Source organism: Coturnix japonica, chromosome Z (genome assembly GCF_054131305.1).
Source record: "Coturnix japonica strain WE chromosome Z, WE-NBRP24, whole genome shotgun sequence".
Classification (NCBI taxonomy): domain Eukaryota; kingdom Metazoa; phylum Chordata; class Aves; order Galliformes; family Phasianidae; genus Coturnix; species Coturnix japonica.
In genome coordinates this window covers 4264066-4277780 of record NC_140702.1, presented here as the reverse complement: position 1 = coordinate 4277780, position 13715 = coordinate 4264066, and positions in this window count along the sequence as shown.

Below are 13715 nucleotides of genomic sequence, written 5' to 3'. Positions count from 1 at the left end.
GGAACTGATCATCAGCCTCTTCAGACAGATTGCTCACCGTGAACTCTGGGACGGGGACATGAGACTCGTGGCACCTCACCCACGTGAAGCCAGTTAGTTCCTTACATTCCACAATGTAGCCATCGATTGGAATGGGGCGGAGCATCTTCAGAGGGGACCATGCCAGCGTCACTGAGGTTTCTGTTCTATTTTTCACCACGGGGTCAGCTGGGGGCTGGGTGGGAGGTTTTCTGGAAGCTGAGCAGAAATAAATACAGAAATATTAGAATAAGGTCATGTAGGCTGGAAAAGACCTTCAAGATCAGCAGACTCAACTTTCAGCATGACCTACTGAGTCCCACCATTAACTACTGTGCTACCTGAGGACATACATGACAAGCTTATTCCTGCAGGTATTTGCATAGAGAATATATTCACCCTCTGGTTGCTTTGGAACATTTTAGAGGTTAAAATCCCATCAGACTTTTTCACTGTGTGCAGCCACTGATACAGGCAGGAGGCTGGGAATTACCTGACGGGCTCTAGTTACAGACTACTGACAAAGTAAAGGATTGAGTTCATTTCATTTTGGCCATCAGAAAGTTTGGTGTCTGGTTTAAGTCACACATCTAGAATCCAATTATAATCATATGGAGAACAGCGCATTCAGGAGAACTCATCTCATCCTAATAAACCTGAATGAAATCACAGAATCATAGGATCACAGGAGGGCTTGGGTTGGAAGAAACCTTCAAGATCATTAAGTGCTAGATGCCAAAGGTCCCACTAACATAGCATGAAGCCGAAAGCTAGACACTGGAATCAGATCTCCTGACCTTACCATCAGAAACTGAGATGTCATATTTTGCTCAGAGGTTCCTGCTTGTAGGAGGGACAGCTTCCGAGCTTTTTCTGCTCCAGGAACCAGCTCCAGCTTCAGAATTTAAACAGCAGTCAGAAATTAAACTGAGCTTTGTCACCTATATCAAATAGAAGGAGTGGTTGGGTGGTACAGCTTTCCAAATAACTTAGAAACTGTCACAACAATCAGATGCCGACCTTTTCTTTTTGAACTTGTTAATACATAGAGCTTAATAGAATCAGAATGCCCCAAGCACTTCAGATAACATGACAGCTGTAAACCCTTCTTTCAGGATTCCTTTGTTTAACCACTGAGTAACTGTAATTCAGTGGTGCTGGTGGGAGAAGGGAAGTCCTAATCTTCCCAGATGGTGAATAGAGTTGATGTTCACATGCAGACTGGTGCTGCAGCAGAGCCAGAAACCACTCATTTGGGAAACACAGCACCAAGAAAATAATGGGAATAGCTTCATAAAATCAGGCAGCTTCACCCAAATTTCATGTCAGGTCCATTATTCTTCATATTTTCAGGAAGAGAGGTATTCCCTTTTTCTTGTAGTTTTATTTTCTTTTCCTTTCATGCAAGCAACTTTGTAGCTTACAAACTGTTTTCTAATCACCTCCTGGTGTGGACAAATCACACAGGTTTGACTCCATGTTTTACATAGTTAGCATTTTATATTTGTTCCAGTATGGAACTGTACAGTCATAGAATGGCCTGGGTTGAAAAGGATCTCAAAGATCATCCAGTTCCAACCCCCTGCTATGTGCAGGGTCGCCAACCACCAGACCAGGCTGCCCAGAGACACAATCCAGCCTTTCCTCATAGGAGAGCTGCTCCAACCCTCTGATCATCACAGTGGCCCCTCCTCTGGACCCACCCCAACAGCACCACAAACTTATTGTCCACAGAAAGCATATAACCCTCATTCAATTGCCCTTCCACTCAGCTTAGAGCACTACTAAAACCAGCATCTTCACCTTAGCTCATCACACTGCTGCAGTTCCTTTTACAAGGATTTCACTGGCAAAAATGAAATCAAAGCCGTCACAAGGGATTTAGCACAGTTACGTGTTACTGGCTACGAGAGCTGTCAGCACAGTCACCTGTCAGGCTTTGCTGCTGTTCTCTTTATGTAGAAGCACAACAAGGTTCAGACACCTCACAGTGCAATTCTCACTTGGACTGTAAAGAAAAAGGAGGCTTGAAAAGCAGCGTGTGGAAAACAAAGAAACAAGAATTAGAACAACAGTGGGGCCATGGCACTTGTAGGAATTGCTCCGCCTTTAACAGCAGAGCGATTCAAGAAGGATGAGGGCATTCCAAACCAGACCAGCTTGGACAGATTAACAACTGCAAGTAGTGGGTTCCAAAATTCCAGACATGAAATCAAAGCTGGAAAAACTCTTCACATTTTCATCTCTCAGTTTTTAGTACATTGTGCATTACAGTGCAAACAAGTCTTCACATACAACTTGGAAGCTAAAGACAAGTCTGACAAAACAGACTGCACAAAAATGATGGATAATGAACAGAGCAAATTGCTCTTTCAAAAACTTAGTCATAGAAAGAGATCTCTGAAGCTGCTGTTCTGTAGAGCCCCAAAGCAGTCGCTTGAGGCAGTTCAGGATTAGCCAGAGACAAACCAGCCAGCTGTGTGAACTGAGACCAATTGCACTTTTCTAGTCTGTGGCCACTGACAGCTTCTGAGAGCTACCAAGCAATGCAACCTAGCAGAATTCAGAAGGGAAACCAAGAGAGCCTACCTGAGCTCCACTGCCTTGAAATGCTCTGTGCAGAGGGAAGGGAAAGAGGGGAAAACAAACACCGCTCTACATCCCTCTGAGCCAATAGACGCTTTGCCCTGGATTAGCTCTGGTGCTGCATAAGCTGGGCTTCCACAGCATGTGTTCAGGCGGTAATCAAGGCCTCCCTGGAAGAACACAAAAAAGAGAGAGAAACGTTTGCTTTAACAGAGTTTATGTCTTCTGGTCATAACACTTCAGGAGCCTCAGAGGCTTCTTCTCCTGTGTATGTTTTCATTCATTAGATATTTTTTTCATTCAGTGTGACCTCACTAAGCAAATATTGTCTAAGACCATGAGTATCACATAAATGTGCAGATCTCAAGCTGCTCACTTATCTAGTACCCTTGGCATGATGCTTTATTTTCCTCAGCTGATCATCTAGATTGTGCCTGTTGAAGGTGCAACAACAGCCTGTTGGTCTCGATTACCTGTGAGAGGCTCTAACTTTGGCCAGGAAAAATCATTTGAGGACAAGTAATTCTCTTGGAATCAGTAAGGCAGTCTTCCCATTCTTTCTTACCAGCACCCATCTTACATGTTAATAAAGGCTTCTGGAAATCAGTTTTAAGATCAAGAAACAATTCAGTTCAAGCATATGCAATCACAGGATCCATATTTCACCTGCAAAAGTCATTTTATTCTATCCACAATCTCATCCTACAGACAGTTCCTTAGAAGGTCTCTTAGGCACACCAACCCCATGCTCCTATTACAGAGCCTTCCATAGGACAGGTGATAAACCTACAAGATTATCTACAGCTTAGACTACGAAAACAGGGAGTCTAGCTAGAGAAAATTATCTAACTGTGCATCTGATCAATCTGTTAACCACTCTCACACAGTTCAGGCCATTCCAAACAAGATGCAATAACATGTCAGCCACAGAAACAGCTTGATTTTAAGGAGTTTGTTTGGACAAGCCCCTGTTGCATACGGTGCTCAAACATGCATTACTTGGGGGCACATTGTATTTGATTTAACAGATACTCTTACCTTTGGCTTTGCACAGAGTCCAAAGTCTCTCAGCTTCAAATTGTCAATCAGCAGATTTTCCCGGTGGATGAGAAAGCAGTCAGGAATGATTTCCACCCAAGTGCCCAAGGAAACATCTTTTCTCTTCTCTTCTTTCCTGCTGTGGACAGTGGTTCCCAGTCTACTCAAAGCTCGCTCGCTCTCGCTGTCTCAGAGATCTTCACTGACTGCTGGCAAGTTCCCATCTTCCAATATCCCAGGTGGGAAATACTAGCTTGTATCTGTTGGAAAGGACCTGGGGACTAGGAGGACAAGTGGTGAGAGACCACAGGCTGAATGCAAGCCAGCAGTGTGCTCTGACAGAAAAGAAGTACAACAAGATCATCAGCTGCATTAAAAAGCAGCACAACCAGACCAGGACAAGTCATTCCTGCTTCAACACTCATTGCACCACATCTACAATACTGTATCTGGTTTTTGGCCAGGAAGGATAACAACCTGAAACAAACTCTGTGGATGACCTCCAGCCTGTGCAGGGGGCTGAAGCTCCCACTCAGAGAAGAGAAGCTGGGGAGAATGATTTTTCTTCAGAGTGCCTTCCAGTAGCCTTAGATAGAGGGATTTCATAAGATGCCTAGGAAAATGCTCGTGCTGTAATGATTTGCTTTACTGAGAGATGCAAAGCTCTAACCTATTGGTGAGGAAATATTCAAGCCTTCCAGTACCTAACCTGTGCTTCAAGTCTTCAGTGACAGAATTGACAGAGTGACAGAGTAATGCATCTCACCCCATCCCCTCTGTATAGCCACCATTTGTTTAAAGGATACTCTTCCTTGAGGCACAAAAAAATAAAAACACATTCATTATTATTTATGGAAGACTGACTGCAGTTCAGGCTCACTGGTTTGAGGTCTCTGGGCATAACCCTGACTGTGAACAGAAGCAATTGCTGAAAGAATCTGTCAAAAAAAGACTGGAGCTTCCTCTTCCAAAAGGTGGTCCTTAGAAACAATGTCATCAAACAGCTCCCATCCAGGACAATACTGTCATAAGAAAGCTAAGGTTATCTGAAAATGCATTTAGAGAATATGAGAGAGAGAAGTAACAATGACAGCACAGAAAGCACGGAAAAGCACCGACAGGGCTCTCTCCTGTTCCCCATGCTCAATAAGAGAATATGTATCAGAATATATAAAATTTTCTACTTAATTCTCAAACCAATGAATCTTGAACCCAGTCTCCACTGAGATATATAGGAATCATTTCTTTTCAGCCTTATTGTTATATTATTGTCTACTGCTAAAGATAAAAACAGTCAACTGAAGTGTGGCAGAAATTATTTCTTACCTCTAAGACTATAAATATTTCTTTGATGTCTCTCTTACATGATCCAATGGGCAAACACGTTGATGACTTCACTTCTTCATGGCATCAATTTCTGTTTTAGCATGAGGCAAGTCATCCTTAAGAGACCATAAAAGCAAGCGACGAAATCGCTAACTACTGTGACATACCAGGTACCACATCTGACTGCTGTGGAACAGAACAAGCACATATGGGACAGTACACAATTCGACATCAACTCAGCAATGACTGACATCACTCCCATAGAAATTCTGAAACAGAGATGGGAAAACTGAAAAGTAAAACATTCAGCATTTTCATTGACATTTTGGTAAAGTTGCTGTAATAATGGAATAATGTTGTAATGACATAATGTAATGATGTAATAACTTCCTCCATTTTACAGCCAGAGAATACTGCCCTCTGAACAACGAGGAACAAGATTTGTGGTGCTCTGTTAAACTTTTTCCAGCTCTACAGCATCTTTCAAAAGGCAATGGGACCAGTAGGCTGCATTCCTATGTACCATCCCACCTGCCACTGTGTTCTAGAGAAGTCCACAACTCCAACAGAAGATATTATCATATTTAAATGCCTTTTGGCTTACCCCTAAAGTAACTTTCTACATGATTTTTACTGCAACATTTTCACCAGTAAGAAGATGCCGCCCGAGTTTTACCTTTGCAAAACCACCTATAATTCAAAACACAGATGCTTAAAGTTGAGCGTGAATTCTTCTCTAATATAATACAACAAGTAAAGCAGAGTACCTAGCATTGGGTGTAATGTTTTAATTAGAGGAAGAGGTAATCAGCACCATCAATTTCCAACTGGTTTCAAAAATCCAATTTCAAGATTATACTAATGAAACCTGACTTAGAGAACTGACAAAATGCTTTCATCAAAAAGAAGCAGAGATGGCACGGCAGGACAGACATAATCGCTGTGCACGTTTGAAGCCATTTGAGAACCTAGTCATTCTTGCTGCAGGACCCCTGACTTCTGTTAAAAGCTGAACGGTCCCCAGAGCACCTGTTTCCATCAGCTGCCACCATCCAAAGCAGCCAGCCTTCTTGCGGTCACCTGGCCCAAACATCCCTTTTGCTCTACACTTGATTCACAGAATCACAGAATTGTAGGGCTTGGAAGGGACCTCTAGAGATCATCAAGTCCAACCCCCCTGCCAAAGCAGGCTCCCTACACCATGTCACACAGGTAGGCGTCCAGGCAGGTCTTGAATATCTCCAGAGAAGGAGACTCCACCACCTCCCTGGGCAGCCTGTTCCAGTGCTCCGTCACCCTCACTGTAAAGAAGTTCTTTACGAATGTGCGGAACTTCCTATGCTGTACTTTCATCCCATTACCCCTAGTCCTATCCCCACACACTACTGAAAAGAGACCAGACTCACCACTATGGCTCCCACACCTCAGGTATTTATAAACCTGGATCAAGTCCCCTCTCAGTCTTCTTTTCTCAAGGCTAAACAGACCCAGTTCCCTAAGTCTCTCCTCATAGGGGAGATGCTCCAGACCCTTCACCATCTTAGTGGCCCTCCGCTGGACTTTTTCCAAGAGATCCCTGTCTTTTTTGTACTGGGGAGCCCAGAACTGGAAACAATATTCCAGATGAGGCCTCACCAGGGCAGAGTAGAGGGGGAGGATCACCTCCTTCGACCTGCTGGACACGCTCTTCTTAATGCACCCCAGTATGCCATTGGCTTTTTTGGCTACAAGGGCACACTGCTGGCTCAAGGTCAATCTGTCGTTCACCAGGACGCCCAGGTCCCTCTCAGCAGAGCTCCTCTCCAGCAGCTCTTCCCCCAGCCTGTACTGGTGCATGCAATTATTTCTACCCAGGTGCAAGACTCTACACTTGCTTTTGTTAAACCTCATCTGGTTTCTTACTGCCCAGCTCTCCAGCCTGTCCAGGTCTCGCTGAATGGCAGCACAGCCTTCAGGCGTGTCAGTAAATCCTCCCAACTTCGTATCATCAGCAAACTTGCTGAGGGTGGTCACTATTCCCTCATCAAGGTCGTTGATGACGACGTTGAACAAGACCGGACCCAGCACAGACCCCTGGGGGACGCCGCTAGTTACAGGCCTCCAGCCATACACCGCACCGCCAACAACAACCCTCTGCACTCTGCCAGTCAGCCAATTCTCAACCCACTTCACCGTCCACTCATCTATCCCATACTTCCTCAGCTTTGTTATAAGGATGTCATGGGGGACATTCCTACAAGTGATGGGAGCTCGGCATGCACACCATCCTTCCAACAGCACATCCCTGCAGCAAGGGATCACAGCGCTGGCACAGCTGAAACAAAAAGGGTGTGCGAGTTTCCTGTTAGCACTCAGTGTGAACGAATCTACCACTGAGCAACACCGTGAGCCCCCACTCACCTCAGCACAGGTCAACCTGTAACCCCAGCCTTCCCCTATCCACTTGCACATGCACACCCGTGTGCCATCCTCCCTGCTTTGCACACCCCCATGCACACACCGCATCGTGTGCCCTCCTTTGCATTCACAGACATGTGCAAACCATCCCTGGGAACACGTACGTGCCTACACCTTCCACACACATCCCTTTGTGTGCACCTGTGTGCAACCCAACTCCTCAGCACACGCACACGTTTGTGCCACCCTGTCCACGCACTCACCACGTGCCCTCCAGCACCCAAGGATTGCAGAGATGCTCCAGATTGTGCCAGAGATGGAATATCACAGTGCTGGGACATGATTGATCACTAAGGAAAACACTTGGAAGCACATTCAATCTGCAGAAGCTGTAATTACTGGGCACAGTCAGCTTTCCTATGGCTCAGCTGGAGTAGGAGGGTGCTCTCACACATCTGCTCAGGGGCTTCAGCTGAGACACTTGCACAATGCTGGGATCATTCTGATGGAAACTATGTCTTCAGATATCATGGTTAAATCCATCCAAAATGATCAAGCGGAGCCTTAGCTCTTGAGCAGCACTTCTTCCCCACCCTTCACTACTCCAAGCAGCTCCAACAAACTTCTCAGAAGAAATCCAGGCCAGCACAGACCTGGCAGACCAGAACCAAGTGCAGCTGGTGGGACGGCAGTGCCCACTCCTTGCTTCCACCCTGCTCCAGCAGGTTAAGGAGTCTGAGCATCACTGGCCTTTGACAGCTCAAGACTTTCAGCACCTCATGCCAACATTTCTCACTAAGATACACCTCAGGCATTGAATTCTCTTCTCACTACCTCCTCCCAGTCCTTCCCTAGGAACAGAAACCATTCAGATTCTACAGCAAACTACAGCATCTGCACTGCAAGAGCACACTGAACCACCTGCAACAATGAAACATGGTTTTGGAGAGTGGGTTTGAAAACACACCTTTAGACAGCTGTCTCCCTGTAGCCAAAAGGAAACCAAGCAGCAAAAGAAGAGTCCAGCCTGAAACATGCCCATGCTACTAGCCCAGGTTTTTCACAGTCAATGCAGAATCCATCCTGCTCTTGAGGTGACAAATGACCAGTGGGTCTCCCCTTGCTCCACCCCTTCTCCTTCAAAGCCAGAAAAAGAAAGAAAAAACAAGCAGAAGAAACCCAGACGTACCTTTCCACACACAGAGCAGAAAGTGGAACAGCAGTTGTCTCCTTCCTGAGACATGGTGTGGAGCATCCCAGAGGAAGCCCAAGTTCTTTGCTTCTCTCCACAGGGACTTCAAGCACTCTTGGCAAGAGCTGCTTTGGTTCTTTCTTCAACTGCTTCCATCACCAGAATCTCCTTTGGAAAAGGAACCCGAAAGAAAGAATCAGCAAATGAAAAAGAATGAGCAATAACCACTTTCCCAGCTTTCTTCTGACATGCAATTTAGACTCTCAACTCTGGCAAGGTCTTAAAATCAGCTGGTTACAAGAACTGTCCCCAAATATATCCAGCTTCTGTATAGCTGCCGTTATTTCTGTCAGTGAGTGTAATCACAGAATCATAGAATGGCCTGGGTTGGAAGCGACCTCAAGGATCATGAAGATCAATCACCTCCCTGTCCCTGCTGGCCATCCCCTCTTCTGATGGAGCCCAGGGGACCATTTGCTCTCTGAGCTGCAAGAGCACGCTGATGGCTCACGTTCTGTTTTTCATCCACCAGGACCCCCAGGTCCTTCTCTGCGGGGCTTCTCTTAAGGACTGCTCCTCCCAGGCTGTAGAAATGCCTGGGATTCCTCCAGCCCAAGTGCAAAACCTTGCACTTTGCTGTCTTGAACCTCATTAGATTCACCTAGGCCAACCTCTCGGTTGAGCTCCCTCTGAATGGCATCCCTTCCTTCCACTGCATCAGCCGCACCACTCAGCAAACAGCAGAGGGTGCACTCCATTGCATCATTGGTGTCACTGATAACCATGTAAAAAAGCACTGGTCCCAAGACAAACTCCTGGATGACACCACTTGTTATTGGCCTCCACCTGGACACAGAACCATGAATCACCACCCTCTGTCTGTGGCCTTTCAACCAATCCCTTATCCACCAGGTGGTCCACCTGTCAAATCCACATCCCTCCAGTTCAGAGATAAGGATGTGGTGGAGGGCCATGTCAAAGATCTTGCTCATGTCCAGGTCAATGACATCAGTTTCCTTCCTTTTGTCCACAAATGCCATCACTCCATCATAGAAGGCCACCAGATTGGTTAGGCATGGCCTTCCCCTGCTAAAGCCACGCTGTCTGTCTTTGATCACATGCTCATTCCTTATGTGATCAAGCATATCATTGAGGCGGATCTGTTCTTCACCATCTTCATCACAGTTCTACATTTGAATCAAATAATTGGTGTTCCTGTCACGAAGAATACCTCTTTGTCTTCTACTCCTGCTGCACTTCTGTGCTTTCACCAGCAGCAAAGGGAGAGGCCACCTCCTAGATCCAAATTTTAAGAAACCAACACCCAATAGGTGTCATCTGAAGTAAAATAGCAGAGAAATTAAGATGACTCTTCTGCATCCAGCTTGGATCACTCCCTCACTCAGGCACACCACCATCAGATCAAGGAGATGCTGCCTTCAGCTTAGAGACTGTATGGGAAATCACAGCTTGAACCTCTGATTAATCAGCTGAGGCAAGTGTTGGGTCAGCTGCGGGAGCACAGGTGAGAGTAATCTAGCTGTGCTCACAGAAGGGGTGGACCTCGACTCCACCTCCTCTGAGACCTCATTTAAAGGCTGACCACCACTGAGGCAGCATCTCTTGGAGACTGCCTCAGCTTTCTGGTCAAGGCATTGACATTGGTGAGTTTTCCTTTGCTAACAACCTTTAACTATTTACCACCATCTTGGTTAACATCTTTATATTAGCCACCCTTACAGAGACCAAAAGGGTTTGGGCTTCCAAACTCTCAGCAAGCATTTGGATCAGCCAGCTTCCTGCTGGTGAGCCCCCTGCATCACTGCTGCCTCCTTTGGTACTGTACCCGCAGATGCTTCAGAGCTCATTAGCATGGACTTCCTTCTTCCCCTCAGCAGCTGCTCCTGCTCTCACCTTCATTCCTACTCAGATACCGGCCGCTTCCAGCACCAGCTGACCTGCAAGACACAGAAAGGAAAGGTGGGAGTCATGCAAACGCACAAGCCCAAGGCTGCGTCACCACCACGTATGGCAGCCTCGGGAAGTCAGCTGCAACTACAGCCTTTGTCAGAATGGAAACAGGCACCGTCAATTAAGTGTGACCTCTGAAGTCATTGCCACCATCAGAAACAGGCACTGAAATCGCTCACTTCACTGCAGCTGGTTACCTCCAAATTCTTTTACTTTTAGGAAAATGCGGACACGTAATTGAAGGACACCAGAAAATTGACATCAACTTCATTGTAGGTGGTTAAGCTTGGAAGCAGGACTTGAGCAAGAAAAGCTTCTCAGCTCAGAATCACAGAATTATCAAGGTTGGAAAAGACCTAGAAGATCATCTGGTCCAGCCATTACCAATAATTCCTGGATAAATCATATTCCAAACGTTTCTTGAACACTCCCATGGTTGGTGACTCCACCACCTCCCTGGGCAGTGCATTCCAATGCCTGACTACCCTTTCTGAGAAGTAATATTTCCTAATGTCCAGCCTGAATCTTCCCTGGCACAGCTTAAAACCATTCCCTCTAGTTCTATCACTGATTACTCGAGAGAAGAGGCCAAACCCCAGCTCACTACAACCTAACTTCAGGAAGTTACAGAGAGTTATAAGGTCTCTTCTGAGCCTCCTCTTCTACAGGCTGAACAATCCCAACACCTTCAGCTGCTCCTTGTAAGGTTTTGCTCCAGACCCCTTACTACCTTTGTAGCTGAAGATGTTCCAGAACCGTAAGGTTTTCTTGCATGGAGGGGCCAAAAACTGAGTAGGTCAGACCTCCTTCTCTCCATCATTGCTGTCATGTGGAAGGGTGTCCTTGGAACTGCAGTGACTCATGCATCCTAAGTGCACTCCATTGATGGAAGGACACCGTGCATCATTGCAACTTGCCGGTGGGTTCCTGAGTTGGCAAGGGCTCGATTTGCCTGGAAGAAGTAGACACACAGCAGTTAGTGTAAACTTTCACTATCCAAGAGGGCAAAGGCTTGGTGCTGCCGGTCAAGCAGGTTTTAAGCAGCTTGTGAGACTCATTTGAGAAAGACAGGAGTCAACCAAAGATGTCAGGCACGGGCTTGAAAGCAGGAATACAGAAGGAGGTACAAGCCCACTGAAAGCATGAATTCTACCTGTGTAGCTGACAAGCAGTGTTTTGAAAGCTGGGTTTGCACCCTTACCTGCAGGACCAAGACTTCTGCTTCAGAGGGCTCCCTGGCACTGCTCTGCAGTTGGCGTTTGGCCACAGGGGATGGTCTGTGCAGGCAGAAGCAGGAACGCCAACTGCCAGCTGGTGACTCTGCCCTCTTACTGGGAGAACTCAGTCTGGAGAGAGAAAACAGAGCATGCTGTCAGTCATGGTGCAGGGTGAGTGATGAGCTGCACCGAGCCCTTGCCTATATTTGCCTGTTCCCGGCACTGCCTGCTTTCTGCTGAAACACAGCTTAGAAACACGCTCTGTTTCAAACAGCAGAGGATGCTTCCATTCCTACAGCTCAGCCCTCATGTCCTGCTGGCTACATTCCTCTCAACCATGTCAAGCAAGATGCGGAGCATGTATGTGAGCAAAGGCTCAGCAGCAGGAAAGGACAGGAGCTGGCAGGTGTAACTGCTTTCTGAGGAAACGGTGCTCACAAGTCATCACTGAATGCTCTCTTGTGGGTCAGCTTCGGAGAAGGTAAAAAGTCCTTCACAGAGCGCTCCATGGACAGACTGCTGTGTCTGCTGGGGGACCTGGTTAGGTCTCTGATTCTTACGTTAAAACCTCCTCGGCCTCAGCTCACTGCCATCTTTAATTTCTAGTGCCAGCAAGTCCAACCAACAGCTCTGCTTACAGGAGAAGCACAATTGGTTTCATGTGCGTGGCCCTGAAATCTGGAAAACCCCAATGTTTCCAGGTACAGCCAGCACAGACCAGGATAGACACCAGCGTGGCTCTCTGCATCTCATGAGTGCCTGCCAATCAGGAAGGAAATGCACCTTGTGTGGCTCCACTGAGCCCGTAGGACAACTGTTTTTTAGTTGAGTGCTCGGAGATATAATGGACAAAAAATAAACCAATAGAAATCACCTGAACAATGATGATAGCGGCTGGAAAGGGAATTCCTCTTTCTTTATCTTTCGGATGGAAAATCAATGATTGCGTTGAAGTTCCTCAGTACAGCTGCAGGCCCTTCCTCCACTTGTATCTTGCTGCTCCGTGTTGCAACAGGAGAGCTGCTCTGGCCTCTCCTCTCAGCCTGTGCCTCCTGCAGTGTGAGCAGCTTTGTGGATGGAGGAGACACCAACACAGACTTGGGCCCAGGCAGAGAACTGTGCCTTGCAAGGGAAAACCACAGGTAAGACAGAGGATCAGAAAGCAGCAGCACAGCCATCCCAGTTCTGCATTTCTCTCAGACTTGCTTATCTGAGACACTGGAAGAAGAGGAGCTCAAAGTAACCATGTGCTCAGAGGTATGCTCGTGGCAAAGGACACAGCCACAATTAAGAGCAACTCACTATACTGAAACAGGCAAACAAAAACCCTAGAAAAACTAGGGGGCAGGGATCTCAGAAAGCTTTGCTGCAACACTTCAATCAAGCTTCACCTGCTTGCAATAAATCTTAACAGCAGTGACCGTTTTCTCCATGTAAGGTTTGGGTTTGGACACACTAAGGATCCAGGAATGGGGCACCATATTCTAATCTAAGCCCAGAAGCCTGCTGTCTCCTCGAGAGTAATAGAATTTTCAAAGGTCTTGGCGAAGCCCTGGATTGGATGAAGCTGTCAGATCAAGATCAAGCTAATGGAGGAAGACACTCACCTGCTCACTCTCCCACGGCTGGTGTGGATTTGGAGCAGAAGATGACATCTGTGTGGCTGATGAGGTATTCCACAACATATGACTGTGTCTGCAGCTCCATGCAGGCAGCTTCACCACTGGCGCAGGAAGATTGGCTCTGCTGGGATCTGAAGAAAAGGCAGATCTTACAAGTCATTTCCCCAAGGTCATTTCCCCAAGTCTGAATTTCTGTAGCCAAAAACTGGGCTCTGGAGACTTCCGCAGTGGGCAAACAGCGATGCCACTGACGAAATTCTCCTGGATGATCAGGGACACAGCAGTCCCAGATAAACAAGTGAGTAGAAACTGCCATCTAGAAATTGTGCACCTGGGTTTGGAAGAGAG